This window comes from Rattus norvegicus, chromosome 10 (genome assembly GCF_036323735.1).
Source record: "Rattus norvegicus strain BN/NHsdMcwi chromosome 10, GRCr8, whole genome shotgun sequence".
NCBI classification, from domain to species: domain Eukaryota; kingdom Metazoa; phylum Chordata; class Mammalia; order Rodentia; family Muridae; genus Rattus; species Rattus norvegicus.
The window spans coordinates 81959048-81975377 of NC_086028.1; the positions used below are offsets into that span (position 1 = coordinate 81959048).

Here is a 16330-nt window from a genome sequence, read left to right on the forward strand (position 1 = left end):
TTTGGTTGATCTTGAGCTCAGGGGTAATCTTCTATCTCGTTATTACTGAGATAAGTAACAGAAAGGAGCTAACTCCTCAACTTCTTTAAAACTTCTAGACCACGAATTATTGAGAGCTGAAATTCAATTCAAACATTCTGCCCAGGAGATCTCGAAATTTTGATTTTTTTTAAAGGAAAGGCAATTTCTGACTTTTCTCATAAATTTGATAAAAGGAAAGCTAATATGAGATTGGTAGTCCAGTAGGAAATAGAAGTCAATTTTACATTTTTTAAATCATTTTATAGTATTAAAAATGACAGAGGTCAGAAACAAAGCCCTTATTCTTTTATTGAACTAGAATTGAAAGTGGCAGAAAATCATTTTGGCCCCAAGTGCAGTAAATGTTATCACTAAAACATGTTCGGGGGATATTAGGACAGTCTCTCAAGCACCAGAGACGAGAGTTCACAAAACAAAAACCGACTCTTTTTCTGTCCTTATCTTGAAGTTATTAGATGTACAGGAGATGAAAGTATCCTGTTTCTAAGAGGACAGGGGATGGAGTCTACATTGAGAACCCATAACATCTCCATTCGAGAGAAGCAGAATGGAGCAAATGGGTATAGCAGCAGCAGCAGCAGCAGCAGCAGCAGCAGCAGCAGCAGCAGCAGCAGCAGCAGCAGCGAGCGTCTCTGCAGGGAGTTCTTGGGCATGAGGGCTCCTGAGCCAGACCCAGGGCCGTGGGGTCCAGGACCAGAGAATATTATACTCACCGTGTTGTGAGATACTGGTGAAAGTGCGAGGAATGGAAGTGAACGTTTGGGGGAGCTGGAGATATGGCTCAGTAACTAAGAGCATCAGCTGCTCCTACAGAGGACCTGGGTTCAATTCCCAGTACCACACAGTTCACAACGGCTTTTCACTCCAGGAGATCTGACACCCTCTTCCGGCATAGATGCACATGTAAGCAAAATACCCACACACATAAAATTAAATAGAAATATTAAAAAAAGAGTCAGATGATTCTATTTAACAAGGAGATTAAACAGGGGCTGCCAGCAGTTACTTTGTCCTGAGAACCTGGTAGGAATGAGATCTGAAAAGTCCATCTGGGAAAAACCAATCATTTTGTAGAGTGCGGTGTGATTATGCTTCCGGATTTTGTGTAAATGAAGCAGGTTGGCAGGCATATGTTTGCTGATCCAAAATATGATTAAAATTCAGAATAAGTGTGACTCTTGTGAAATTAAGTTTTCAGGTTCCAGCCAGTGTTCTGTTCAGCCATATGGTACAGCCAGAATTAATTGCTGTTCCCAGTCTCTTATTCTCTTACTGAATACTTAGGTGCCCCGTGTGAAACCCTAGCGAGCCCACAGATGCACTTAATCACACGAGATAGCTGTCTGACAAGTTTGGGAAGTGTGTGTAGCTAACAGTTGCTAAGAAGAAACTTCTACAGCATTCTTGCTTCCCTTCTGCACCATGAACTCCCACTCTCTGCTCTTAAACACACACACACACACACACACACACACACACACACACACACACTTGCGCGCACGCTTAATGTTAGGAAACAGATAGGTAGATAGAAAATTTAGAGAGAGATGGATGAAAGTGTGTGAGAACAGTGTAACTAGAAGAGAGGAAGCAAGGAGTAGCCTTTGCTCTTGGCTCATTTTAGCTCTTTGCTTCTCCTGGAACCCTGGCAATACAGAGTCTCAGGTTCCTGGCCAGCAGAGCCACTGAAAGTCAGAATCTCATTTAATGACTTTTATTCTAATTAAGTCTATGATGAAAAAGCTGTAAGATTCTCGTCTGTATCTTCGAGTCCCATGGGAACGTACACACCAGCCACTCCCTTCTCCGTGACGGTCCCTGGCTCGCTACCTCTGGCTGCCTCCTCTGTTCAGCTTTGTCCCACCTTGTCTCTGCCACCTCTTCTGTTTTCTTGGTGGCTGTCTGACGAGTTCTCCACTGCGCCCTCTAGAACCCATGCCCTTTCTAACCGGTCCCCGCTGGATCCCCAGCCTCTTTTCTCCATCCGTGTCTGGGTAATATACAGCTCTCCTGCACGACAGGTCTTTGCTCTTTGGAGCTCTGTCCTGGAGGCTTTGTAATACTTTGCCCCTTGTCACATTTAGCATCCAGAGTCCATCCTCACAAGGTCTGAGAACTTAAGTGATTTTTTTGTTTGTTTGTTTGTTTTCGTGTTTGTTTTTGTCTTTTTTCTTTCTTCTTTTGTATTTTCTAGACAGGGTTTCTCGGTGTAGCCTTGACTCTCTTGGAAATCTCTCTGTAGGACCAGGCTGGCCTTGAACTCAGAGGCCTGCCTCTGCCTCCTGAGTTCTGGAGATTAAAACTGTGCACAGCTGCCTCTGTCAACAACCCCTTCCCCCACCCCGAGTTATTTGTTTGGTTTGGTTTTTTGAGACAGAGTCTTAGTGCATAGCTCTGGCTGACTTGCAGCTCGCTGTGTAGACCAGGCTGGCCATAAACCAACAGAGATGACTGCTTCTGCTCCCCAGGTACTGAGATCAACCGCATGCACCATGATGCCCCGCCTTGGACTGAAGTATTAGCCTGCTGTGTTGTGGTTACTCAGCTCCTCTCACTGCCCTTCCCTCCCTTTTGCTTAAGTGGGGGAGGGGGCAGTTTATGCTCCCTCACCATATCTCTCTGAACCTCACACAAATGTGCTCAACTCTGCCCTCAGGTTAAAAACCTCAGGTTAAAAAGCCACCCCCTCCTTAGCTACTGTCTTATCTCCTGTCCTGAGTGGGTAGACATCTTGGACTCTAGACCCTTCCCTTCTGGTTTCCTCTTCTCTGGTCCATCCTCAGTTAGTTATCGTCCTTGTACATCTTCTGCTCCAATGACGTTACTTTCCCTATGCTCCAGTTACTCCGGTTGCCACATCCGGATGATACTGCCAGTGTTTATCTTCTTTGGTTTTTCAAGTATCTTATAGCTGGGACTACTTCCCCTTTCTCAGAAGTCTAAGACCCTCGTCCCCCTGTGGAGTCCTCCTTCCCCTCATGGTATCTATGCTCTTCCTTTGGGCTCTTGCTTAAGCTCGTTTTCCCACTCCTCCCTCCTCAGATTCTCTTTTTTTTCCCCAGGGTTGTTTCTTCCCTGGATGCCCAGTTGTAGAACAGTTGTTGCAGGCAGCCTAGTGGGTGTTTCATGGAACCTCAGACTTCCCAATGCTGTGAGAGACGAAGCTGGTTCCCTCTCCACAGCCAGCCTCCATTCTTCCAACCAAGGGATGAGGCGTGATGTCAGCCATTTTGCTTTGGTTGTCCTAGGGTTTCTAGGCAACATAGGGTGGGCGATGGAATGTGAGGTAAAGACTCCTGCTAGTCTGTCTCAGGAAAGGCCTACACATGAGAGATAAACCACATGGACACGTAGCATCGATCTGCAGATACTGGGCAGGCAGGAAGAGCTGGCCCAGCGTGTGCTCTAGAACCAGCCTCTCGACATTCTATTTTGTGGGAAATATGAACCTCTATTTACACGTCTAAACCTTTGTCAGTTGGGTTTTCTGTACCTGTTGCTGGAAGATTCCTAACTTCGGAGGGTTCAAGACTGACCTGGCTGTATTCCAATTACCTATGAGTCTTCTCTGTTGTCCCTGTGTTAGACTTTCAGAGCCCTGTGACTCACTCCTTAACACACCCCCCCCTCTTTCTCTCCCTCTCTCTCCGTCTCTCTCCCTCTCTCTCTCCCCCTCTCTCTCCCTTACCAAAAAGGCCTGCCAACTTTCACCCTCAACGTGTTTTCCTATTTGTATCCCTTCTGTTACTGGCAAACCTTTAACTTTCACAAGATGGACTCAATATTAGATATAGTCTAATCTCTCTCTCCCTCCCTCCTTTCCTCTCTTCCTTTCTTCCTTCCTTGCTCTCTTTCTGAGACAGGATCCCACTCTGCAGATGAGGCCAGTCTCCAGTTCATAGATACCCACCTCCTTCTGTCTCTAGAGTGTTGGGATTAAAATGCGCACCACTGTGAGGTCACCATAACCTTCTGTGGCTCTCTTCCTCCGCTCAGTAGAGTCTTAGTTTATTCCCATTAGTTTTGTTAAAAGAGCTAACGTTTCCACAGTGGTGCCATAAGAGAGTTACTGATACTGACCAATGGCACGTAAGTGAGAAAATAGGTTGAAAAATATGTTATATCTCACAGTGAAAAGTCTCTTAACAAACAAACAAACAACAGATAAAGAGACCAGAATGTCCATGAGAGTGATTTCTGGCCAGTAGAGTTAAACGGGTTTTTTGTTTGTTTGTTTGTATTCTCTGACTCTCTAAAGTAAATATTTATTTAATAACGAGTTTAGCAATGTTAAAGTCCTTCCCATTTTTATAAAGGGCAGAGAGGGAAGCCCTGGAAGGACTTTGATTCCCAGGAGAGATGAGGGCTGGTCCCGAGGCGGAAGGAGCTGGGGAAAAGGAACATGGAGCCTTAGCTCTGCAGCTTGGCCCGGTCACTCTGTGTAAACAAGCAGTCTGTAACTGGAGGTGTTTCATGCTATGCTTCAAAACACAGCCACAAGAAGGAAATTAACTTTGAGTCAAGTGAAATGCCGTCCTTTGAATAGTCTGTGATGATCGTTCTAAAATGTGTTGGGGGATCTTTTTTTTTTTTTTTAAAGTAAAGGAAGTTCACTGTCAAGGGCTGGCATGAAATGAGGTATCACTGACAGAGCAACTTCCGCTTCTGAGCTGTTATCCCTTTGAGCTAACCCAGGATGAATTCTTCATTAGAAGGGGATTAGCAGCACTCTCCCAGCCTATTTAGCAAGGCATTTGTATTTGTCCAACCACTTTCCTGAGCGCTGGGGTTTGAGTAAACTGTTCACTTCCTTCTTCTCAAAACATCAGTCACCGTGATTGATTTTTATGTTGGTCATAAAGAGAAATGGAATCAACTAAAAGCAGGCTGAAGATTACAGGGTGGAAGTGGTTAATTTACTTAACAATATGTATTGGTTGTTTGTTTACGTTGGGCCTGATGCTGGGTGATCAAGACCAGCGAGTGGCCGGAGTCATGACAGATGCTCCTGTTTGCAGATGCCTCTCTTACAAGGCCCTTATGTTCGGTCTGAATTTATTTCGTGTGTGGAGTTTTGTCGCCTAGAGAGTCATTGATGTTTTACATCCTCTTTTTTTTTTTTTTTTTTTGGAGCTGGGGACTGAACCCAGGGCCTTGCACTTGCTAGGCAAGTGCTCTACCGCTGAGCTAAATCCCCAACCCTACATCCTCTTTTAAAGTCCACACGCATTCATAGAGAAAGTTCGGAAATTTTGTGTTGTTCAGTTCTCTAGCTCTGTCCAACGATTTCCTCCTAACTTTATTATTATTATTATTTTTTATTTTTCCCTGAAATGAGCAAATCCTGTAGCCATCACGGTACTGAGAATAAGTGACTGATAGCCTCCTATCCCAGCAGGGGACATCCACATCACCACTTTCAAGACTTAGGAACTTGGAAGAAGAGGGAGGAGTGGGAAGAATGTGGAAGCTGGAAGGTGGGGGTGGGGTGGGCATTGTCTTAGTCGGTGTCCTACTGCCGTGATGAGACAACACGACCAAGCAACCCTTATCAAGGACGGCATTTAACCAGAGTTTGCTTACAGTTTAAAGCTGGGAATATGGCTGTATGCAGGCGGAAATAGTACTAGAGAAGTAGATGAGAGTTTACATCCAGATCTGCAGGGAGCAGGAAGAGAAAGTTACTGAGGTCTGGATGGAGCTTATGAAATCCCAAAGCCCACCTCCCAGTGACATACCTCCTCCAACAAGGCCACACCTCCTCTAGTGAGACCACACCCACTCAAGCAAGGCCACACCTACTGCAATGAGAGGCCACACCTCCTCCAACAAGGCCACACCTCCTCCAACAAGGCCACACCTCCTCCAACAAGGCCACACCTCCTTCAGCAAGGCCACACCTAATCCCTCTCAAATAGTACCGGCTCCATGATAACCAAGCATTTAAATATATGAGCAAGCCTATGGGGGCCATTCTTTTTCAAACCACACCACAGGCATGACATAATCATTATATACGTGGACTCACAGTAACTGTGGTTGCCTGCACGGGTCCTGTACATGACTGGGTCCGTCATCAGTCATCATTCAGCCACGGATGGGAGGGACTTGTGGGGAACTATTGGCAGTGGACAGTTGCTGTGTGAGGGGGTCAGCGTCTTTGGTGATGTCGCCACTGGTGAGTTGTTCATTCTTCGTACTGCAGTGGTTGTCTCCTTATGCATCCCTTCCCATGGGACCGAATTTAAACCCCGTGGGTCACAAAACAAAAAAGATGTAATAGTAGGGAGGGGACTTGTTTGGGTCAGATATTGGTAGGGACTGGAGGGGAAGAAGGGGATGAACATGACCAGAATTTATTGTATACATGTATGAAATTATCAATCAATCAATCAGTCAATTAATTAATTAAAAAGAGGCCTAGAAAGAAACATGGCCTGGAGCCTGGGAAATGAAATACTTGAAGACTGAAGAGGTTTGTGAAATTCCTCTATATTTCACGCCTTATATTTCATTTAAAATATTTATTTATTTATTTATTATGTATACCAGATATCATTATAGATGGTTGTGAGCCACCTTGTGGTTGCTGGGACTTGACCTTAGGACCTCTGGAAGAGCAGTCAGTGCTCTTAACTGCTGAGCCATCTCTCCAGTCCCTTATATTTCTTTTTTTTACAAAAATTTTTAAAATGTATTTTTCATTGTGTGTATTTGTGTGCATCTCTGTGTGGGTGAATGCAGGTACCCACAGAGGCCAGAGATGTCGTCTGTGAGCTGCCTCACATGGGTGCTGGGATTCAAACTCAGGTCCTGTACAAGAGGAGTCAGTGCTCTCGATCTCTGAGCCATCTCTCTATTTCATTTTTTACTATGCTACAAGGAATGTTCCCAAATCCTAGAAGAATGAAGAAAAGAGAAAACTCAGTGGCCTTAAGTGTGTTGAATCACACTTAAGAACAGCATGCAGTGGGCATTAGGTACGGAGGCTCAGAACAACAATATGGGATCCACGTCCTCAGAGTGAATATGGCGGAGGCTGTCCCTGTCTGCAGAGGAAGAGCAAACTCACAGCTCGTGCCTGGCCTGGGTCTACTGTCCAACAATTAACTTCTTTATTTAACCCTTCCAGCAGGCGTTAGTGGTGGACACTTTTAGACTCTCCATTTAGCAGATGAGAAAACTGAACTTCAGAGAAGCAACTCCTGGGGTCAGGGCTGCCCAGCATGAGATTCTGCAGTTGGGCATTTAATTCTGGTTGTGTCCAGCCTTTATGAGACTCAATTACCTCATAAAAAAGCGTAATGAACTGGCGCTATTCAATCGCTCCTGAAAAGTACAGGTTACCAAATCTTACATATCACTTGTGTGCAGTGTCAACATTAAAATGACTAATACCAGTTTATTCATTTATAGGCCCAGCAAAAGTTTGCTGAGCATATACTACAGAGAGAGTGCTTTTGTGCCGAACACAACACAGGCCTTTGGGGCAAGAGAAACTCAACTCTGTAAGACTCTAACTTGATATGCACCTATGCTATGCACACAAGGTGTCTAGCACAACCCAGCAGTAGATCCTCAACAAATAATTCCAAGAAACCCGGTTGGAAAGACAAAAACGCATGTGAAAGTAACTAAAATTCAGGGTGCACTGAAGCAAAGAGTTTAGAAAGGGAACAGACAGGAAGTTCTGGAATGGCTCAGAGAAGGAGCTGGCTTCCTGTCCGGAGGGCTGGAGAAAGCTGGTAGCAGTGAGCTGGCATCCCAGGCTGGCTGTGGTGAAAGGCGTTGGGGGTTTTTTTGGTGAGATGCATTGCACACAGAAGTAACGCGTGCCGAGACACAGAGGACATAGAGTCTGTCTTGAAATCAGATCATCACTGGAAATGTGGCTGAGAAGACAGATGAACCCACTCATGGAGAGTTTGTGTGGACCTGAGGGATAAAGCGGGGCAGGGGGAGGGGCGTGCTGAGGAAGGAAGCTTTATAAAGCTTTGGTCAGTATTTGGGAATTGAGGGCCCTGGGAGGCAGGAGATGGAAAGAGAAGAAAGCCAAAGGATTTCTGAGTTTCTGTGTCCAGAAATTGAGGGAAATCTCCTTTGCTACCCTCTTTGTCGCTTTCCTGCTTTAATGGGGTGTGTAAAACACAGTTTATGTCACACACAGCATTTTATATGTAACGCACAGCAGCGTCCGGTGACCTCTGTGTCCTTAGGCAGAAACAGTCTAATGGCCGATGCTGTGCCTCAGTTTTTGATTGGCTGGTAGGCTGCAGACTGTTGCCTATGCTTTTGATGTGTTGCAGAAATTGGCTAGATTTTTTAATCTGGCCCTGACAACTTACTACCATCCATTCTTTTGTTTCATGAGGCAAAGTCCAAGCACCTAGAAACGAACCTTTAGAATATATTGCTTATTTGTGAACTGGGATGACCTGTTTAAAATTTACTTAGCAGCCAGGCAATGGTGGAGCACTCTTTTAATCCCAGTATAGGGAGGCAGAGGGAGGTGGGCCTCTTGAGGCCAGCCTGGTCTACAGAAAGAGTTCCAGGACCACCAGGGCTGACTCTGTCTTTAAAAAAAAAAAAACCCAAAAAGTAAATAAATAAAAATAATGATGACGATAAAATTTTCTTAGCAGGCAATAATTGACATGTGTGTGTGTGTGTGTGTGTGTGTGTGTGTGTGTGTGTGTGTGTCTGTGTTATTGCTTGCCACAGCACAATGTTTGTAGGTTAGAGGCTAACCAGAGGAGACTTAGCTGAATCTACCTTGGGTGTAGACTCTCATCTTGTACCATATTTTTGAAGAATCTCTTCTTGTTTGCCACAGTACATACCAGGCTGGCTGGTCCACAAGATTCTGGGGATCCCTCTGTCTCCACTTCCCATCTCACTGTAGGAGGGACCACGGGTGTGCCCTACTCCATGTGCTGGGATCACAGGTGTGCACTACTGCATCTGCTGGGATCACAGGTGTGCCCTACTCCATGTGCTGGGATCACAGGTGTGCACTACTCCATGTGCTGGGATCACAGGTGTGCCCTACTCCATGTGCTGGGATCACAGGTGTGCCCTACTCCATGTGCTGGGATCACAGGTGTGCCCTACTCCATGTGCTGGGATCACAGGTGTGCCCTACTCCATGTGCTGGGATCACAGGTGTGCCCTACTCCATGTGCTGGGATCACAGGTGTGCACTACTGCATCTTCTGGGATCACAGGTGTGCCCTACTCCATGTGCTGGGATCACAGGTGTGCCCTACTCCATGTGCTGGGATCACAGGTGTGCCCTACTCCATGTGCTGGGATCACAGGTGTGCCCTACTCCATGTGCTGGGATCACAGGTGTGCACTACTCCATGTGCTGGGATCACAGGTGTGCACTACTGCATCTGCTGGGATCACAGGTGTGCCCTACTCCATGTGCTGGGATCACAGGTGTGCACTACTCCATGTGCTGGGATCACAGGTGTGCCCTACTCCATGTGCTGGGATCACAGGTGTGCCCTACTCCATGTGCTGGGATCACAGGTGTGCCCTACTCCATGTGCTGGGATCACAGGTGTGCCCTACTCCATGTGCTGGGATCACAGGTGTGCCCTACTCCATGTGCTGGGATCACAGGTGTGCCCTACTCCATGTGCTGGGATCACAGGTGTGCACTACTCCATGTGCTGGGATCACAGGTGTGCACTACTGCATCTGCTGGGATCACAGGTGTGCCCTACTCCATGTGCTGGGATCACAGGTGTGCACTACTCCATGTGCTGGGATCACAGGTGTGCCCTACTCCATGTGCTGGGATCACAGGTGTGCCCTACTCCATGTGCTGGGATCACAGGTGTGCACTACTGCATCTTCTGGGATCACAGGTGTGCCCTACTCCATGTGCTGGGATCACAGGTGTGCCCTACTCCATGTGCTGGGATCACAGGTGTGCCCTACTCCATGTGCTGGGATCACAGGTGTGCCCTACTCCATGTGCTGGGATCACAGGTGTGCACTACTCCATGTGCTGGGATCACAGGTGTGCACTACTGCATCTGCTGGGATCACAGGTGTGCCCTACTCCATGTGCTGGGATCACAGGTGTGCACTACTCCATGTGCTGGGATCACAGGTGTGCACTACTCCATGTGCTGGGATCACAGGTGTGCACTACTCCATGTGCTGGGATCACAGGTGTGCCCTACTCCATGTGCTGGGATCACAGGTGTGCACTACTCCATGTGCTGGGATCACAGGTGTGCACTACTCCATGTGCTGGGATCACAGGTGTGCACTACTGTGTTTGGCTTCCTGTGGGTTCCAGAGACCCAAACCCTGATCCTCATGTTTCCACAGCAAGCACTTTACTCACTGAACCATTCCCCCCAGTTCTCAGCTGAATCTTAGCAACGAAAGAGAAGGAATGAAGAGAGGCTTTATCTCAAGCAGTGGCTGGCTAGGATGGTGAGAAAGGCCTCTCCATGTGACTGGGGATAATTGTTAGGGCCTGGGGCAGCATTCCAACCTTTTGGGTTAAGGAATTGAGGGTGTGTTTATACACTGACCTTTGTGTTCACGGTGTTACAGCAGTGTCTCAGGACACTTCTGATAGCAGAACACCTCTCCAAGGCAGGGCAGATCAGGAAGGCCTGAGATTGACCGGTTGGTTGTGGTTGACCACCAGGGGCCTCTGGCCTGGATTGATACAGCCACAAACCCAGTCATGCTCATTGGTCAAAGTCTGTCCCACTCTTTATGACTCAGAGAATTGAGACGTGACGCTCTAGCTCCTATTGCAAAGGAATCAATAGGAAAGAATGAGGAGGTAGTGTAGTCTAAGTAAGGAAAGCAGTGAGGGACAAACAAGGGTGAAGACAAATCTGTAAGTAGGCTGAGGCAAATGGAGAAAAACTATGAGAAATCACTTTAAAATGATTTCGAAAGAGGGGTTGGGGATTTAGCTCAGTGGTAGAGCGCTTGCCTAGCAAGCGCAAGGCCCTGGGTTCAGTCCCCAGCTCCGGAAAAAAAAAAAAAAAGAAAAGAAAATGATTTCAGAAAGGTTGTCTGTCCATCTCTGTTCTTGTCCCCCTTCCCCACCTCCAAAAGAATCGTGTACAGAAGAATAGGGGTTTAATGAAAGTTTTAGCAAGGCTTTGGTGACTGATAAAAGCCTGCTTCTACAGTCTCCTTTTGTCTGTCTGTTCAGATTTTTGTGAACTAGAAGGGAGGGAAATGCTATTACGTCTTTAATTAGAAGTCTGGTGTTATTTTTCACTTAATCTGTGTCTGTAGTTTTAGCATTTGTATTAAATCATTTTCTTCATGAAGGCTTTTAGTGAGGAAACAAATCGATTGTATTTGTATATTGGATACTTGGCACTCTGATGTGTATTCCGTCATGTCTTTTGAAGCATACTTTGGCTGGTCATCTTGTAGTTAGTCTTTGAAGCCAGACTTTGGAAACAACAAAATCCTTTTTGTTTGGATTGAGGTACCTACCTATCTATCTATCTATCTATCCATCCATCCATCCATCCATCCATCCATCTGTTGTGATTAACAAAAAGCAGGGGACCGGTTCCCATGCATATGCTCTGAGCTTCTCTCCTGGTCTCCTTCTGTCCTAGGTGGTTGCTTTCTCGATAATTCCAGCTCTGTCGGGCCACAGGAATTAGCGCTAATTTATCTCAGCAGCTCCACGCTGGCCCCTCTGGTACTCTCTAGCCTGGGCGGTTCAGGAGCCATTCCAGCGTGCACCTTGCCATGTTACTTTGCTTTCATTCACAGTTCTCTTGGCCGATTGTTACCATGCCAGGCTCACACATCCCAATTCCATGGCAGGCTTGGTGCATCCCACCATCGCACCTTCTCTTGAACTCAATTCTGTCGCCACATGAAAGAACACACCACACAATGACCTCTGGTCCAATGGATAAGATATAATTTGCCCATCTAGACAGCATAAAATCCTGCACACAGCCATCCCTTAAAAATATTCATAACAATCTGTATCGATGTGCAGAGAAGAATCTTAACATCTGCCGCCATGTTCTCCCAGCTCCTTTACTCTGACGCCTTCTCCTCTTTCTAAAACTTTTCTCCTGCTCATCCTTCCTTCCTGTCCAATGACAGGCCTCCTTCTATCCTGTGCCTGCCTTCCTGCATAAAGACATTAACCTGCATCTATCTATCTATCTATCTATCTATCTATCTATCTATCTATCTATCTAATTTATGAGACAGAGTCTTAGAATAAGGTCCAAGCTGGTCTTGAACTTGTAACTCTCTGACCTAAACTTCCCAGTGCTAGGACTCCTTTATACCTAGCCACCTGATGAAGATTTAATTTAGCAAAGCTGTCTTTTAATTTTAGCTTCCTCCTCCTGTCCCTCCCCTTCCCCCATCTCTCACCTTGGTGTGTAACTTAAGGAAAAATGAAGGCACCCCACATTTGTCTTATTTGGAATAAATCTATGCAGTAGCCTAGTCTGTGGCATGGTCCGGGGTGCACTGCCTCTCTGGCGCCATCCTCTCTCTCTGAGCTGTACTGTACAGCTTCTTGGAGCTCCGAGAGCTCTCACTGTTTCTGATTTAGCAGGCATTTATTGAACACAAGCTCTTTGCTACTCCCTCTCTCAGCTCAAGGACATAGTTGGTGAGGTTATAATGCAGTAGGAGAGAGCACACAGGTGCACTGTGGGAGCGGCTGACACAGGAGACTGAGCTGAATCTTAAAGCACCAGCTAGCATTTGCAGGGGAAGGAAAAGCATCAAAGAAAAGTCATGACGGTAGCAACACGTGATAGCAGGAACAGGAGTGCCGGACTTTGCTCTCTGAGAGCTGGGATGAGGCACTGAAGGATCTGAAGCAAGAGCCTTTAGGTCATTAGAGTAGCAACCGTGCTCATGACGTGAACAGCTGACGTTGATTAAAGTCTTCCAGGTGCCGGGTCTGACGATCAGTTCTTTATGAGGAGGGCCTCTGGTAATTCTCAAGAATTATATGAAACAGGAATGATTTTTATTTCTTAAAGATAAGGAAACAGAGTCTGTATCTTAGGCCTCACCCTTAAAAGCTAGAGCTGGGATTTCAGGCTAGACCTTCTGTGAAGCCCTGGCACGTGACTGTTGGTTGCTATGTTACCCGGTCCATCAGCCCTGGAGATACAGCATCAGAGGGAGCAAGATGATGGCAGATGGACCAGTTAGCATCTAACTGGACTTCCTGGTGCATTCTGAGGATGGATAGATTCGGTGTCTGCAGAGGTGGGCTAAAAGGGTAATAAGGAAGTAGGCTTGGGGGTCGATGGGACAGACAAACCAATAGACAAAGAGGGAGAAGGGATTTTTAGTTCTAGTTGGGTGGGACAGTGATACAGAACATCGAGATAGAGGGCAGGGCAGCGGGAGAGATTTGGAGACTTCTAGAACAAAGGGCGGTTATTCTTCACGGACAAGGCTAGCCTGACAGTCTCTCCTGCTTCTGAATGTTCTAACTAACATCAAACGTTAGCAAGAATGGACAGCGTTGTCAAGTCTCCGGCCATTGGTTCCTTTCCCAGGTGGCCTGAGCTCCGCGGCTCTCCAGTCTTTCTTGTCCATCTCGTCCTTTTATCTCTCAAGCCGATAGAAACCCTAACCTTGATAGATTTCAGCTTCCCAACCTCTCTGCTCCTGTACTTAGGCAGCTAATTGGGGCCAGAGAAAAAATGACGCAATCCAGTTGCCACCACGGTAAATCCTCCAACCACAGATGAGCACTTAACGACGCCGGCGATTCCTCACAGGCCCCAGGTCAGCAATGGCTTCCGTTTCCCTCAGTGCCCACCACCAGCCCCTTCCAACCTCATCGTGGCACCCCTCACCAAAGGGAAACGGGCTTTCGGTTGGAGCTCACCCAGTATCCTGCCCCGCCCCCTCTCCTCGAACATACCTGCTAAGCTGGTCTCTGCCATCTGCCCTACTGACAGGCCTGGTTTCTCTCTCTAGCCTGGGCCTGGCCTCTCTGTGACCTGCCTTTCCCTATCCTGTCAGGCTGCCGCTTTTTGTCTGATCTCAAACCTTCCCTCAGCATTCTTTATCTGCAAAATGACAGTTCTGGCATTATCCAGGCCTGGGCTCTTCTGGGCCCCTGGTTTTTGTTTTTTTTGTTTTGTTTTTGTTTTTTTTTTTATCATTTTGGTTGGATCAGTCATACAACTGGCACATAGTTTGACTCTTAGACACAGTGGTGTGTGTGTGTGTGTCCCTCACAAAATTCCTGGCACGTAGAAGACATTTATTAACCTCATGGTTATGGAAAGAATGAACTCAGCGTTCATAACCTAAGACAGAGTGAGAGCCACATGTGGATTGCCTAGAGGAGTCACAAAAACTTGAAGTTGGAACTTTTTTGTGTGTAATGGTTGCCATCAGGCAAATAGTAACAGTTCAAACAAGAAAAATGCTAGGAAGCATTGTTTCCTAGCATGCTAGGAAGAAGTGTTTGCACCTAAAGACTTGAAGCCATTTTCATAGAAAAGGTTTCATTTGCAAACAAACAGCCCATTTTTAAACCTGCCTCTCAGTTCTTCACAAGATAAGGTAAGGTGGCTACATAGTGTGGAGTTGTAAATTCATGAGGTGGGGGGCACTGTGGATGGCTTGGTGGTTAAAAGCATACACTGCTCTTCCAGAGGTCCACAGCTGGATTCCCAGCACCCACATCAGGTGGCTCCCAGACACCTCTACCTCCTACTCTAGGGGGAGCCACCTCTTTTGGCCTCCATGAGCAGGGGAGCTCCCTAAGCAGGGAAGTCAGTAAGTCCAATCCTGTAGTGCAGGACAGCTCCTGCATATATCACTTCCCCATCTGTGAAGTGAGGGCTAAGTTAAATGGTCTTGGAGGTCCTCACACCTGTAAAGTCTAGTGAGTTTGGGGCTGGCATCTCAAGGTGGCATCTACAAGGTTTATTCATAACAAGGTGTCCAGGTGGTTGGCAGAAATAAAGTCTCCAACCAGCGACGATGACAAAACTCACAGAGATGAAGTTTAAAATGTGACAGTCAGCTGGAGCATGGCATATGTACCCACCCCTTGTTGTTCTAGAGCCCAGGCTTGGAACCAGGAAGGCATCTTGAACTTTTCTCTGCCATCTGCCTGTAGTCCGTCTTTAATCAATCTCCGGCCTTTTTACTCTTTCTCAACTAGCTTCATACCTGCTCCAAGCTCCTTAGCTTGCAAAGCACATTGAACATCCCTGACAGAAATCACCTTAACAGACAGCATCTCACCCTGAAGGACAAGCCTACAACAGTTACCGCTTTTAGTGATTCTGTTTTCTCTTTAAGGAGAAGGGAAAAAAATAAATTCTGGCCTGATGTTGTCTTTAATTTTGTCACATTGTATCCAGTTAGCATTAGGGGGTAAGCGGGGGTTCTTTTGTTACTTCGGTGAGTTAAATTTCTCTTACATGCATGTCTCTCTCTCTCTCTCTTTTTTTTTTTTATTAACTTGAGTATTTCTTATATACATTTCGAGTGTTATTCCCTTTCCCGGTTTCCGGGCAAACATCCCCCTCCACCTCCCCTTCCCTATGGGTGTTCCCCTCCCAACCCCCCCCCATTGCCGCCCTCCCCCCCAACAGTCTAGTTCACTGGGGGTTCAGTCTTAGCAGGACCCAGGGCTTCCCCTTCCACTGGTGCTCTTACTAGGATATTCATTGCTATCTATGAGGTTAGAGTCTAGGGTCAGTCCATGTATAGTCTTTAGGTAGTGGCTTAGTCCCTGGAAGCTCTGGTTGCTTGGCATTGTTGTACATATGGGGTCTCGAGCCCCTTCAAGCTCTTCCAGTTCTTTCTCTGATTCCTTCAACGGGGGTCCTATTCTCAGTTCAGTGGTTTGCTGCTGGCATTCGCCTCTGTATTTGCTGTATTCTGGCTGTGTCTCTCAGGAGCGATCTACATCCGGCTCCTGTCGGCCTGCACTTCTTTGCTTCATCCATCTTGTCTAATTGGGTGGCTATATATGTATGGGCCACATGTGGGGCAGGCTCTGAATGGGTGTTCCTTCAGTCTCTGTTTTAATCTTTGCCTCTCTCTTCCCTGCCAAGGGTATTCTTGTTCCCCTTTTAAAGAAGGAGTGAAGCATTCACATTTTGATCATCCGTCTTGAGTTTCATTTGTTCTAGGCATCTAGGGTAATTCAAGCATTTGGGCTAATAGCCACTTATCAATGAGTGCATACCATGTATGTCTTTCTGTGATTGGGTTAGCTCACTCAGGATGATATTTTCCAGTTCCAACCATTTGCCTACGA

General features: G+C 46.6%; 1 protein-coding gene across 4 annotated transcripts in view; it reads left to right on the forward strand.

The window, feature by feature from the left end:
- Skap1 (src kinase associated phosphoprotein 1) overlaps nucleotides 1–16330 on the forward strand; it is a 307146-nt gene that overhangs the window by 37087 nt on the left and 253729 nt on the right. Inside the window, exons 1-2 of one of the 4 annotated variants that reach the window (XM_039085325.2) lie at nucleotides 12941–13299; nucleotides 13718–13827. The exons of 2 other annotated variants lie outside the window; for them this stretch is intronic. The gene's annotated coding sequence lies outside the window, so the exon portion shown is untranslated. Of the gene's footprint in view, nucleotides 1–12940; nucleotides 13300–13717; nucleotides 13828–16330 lie in introns of those variants that run through there. One more of the 4 variants, XM_039085324.2, reaches the window with a different exon arrangement.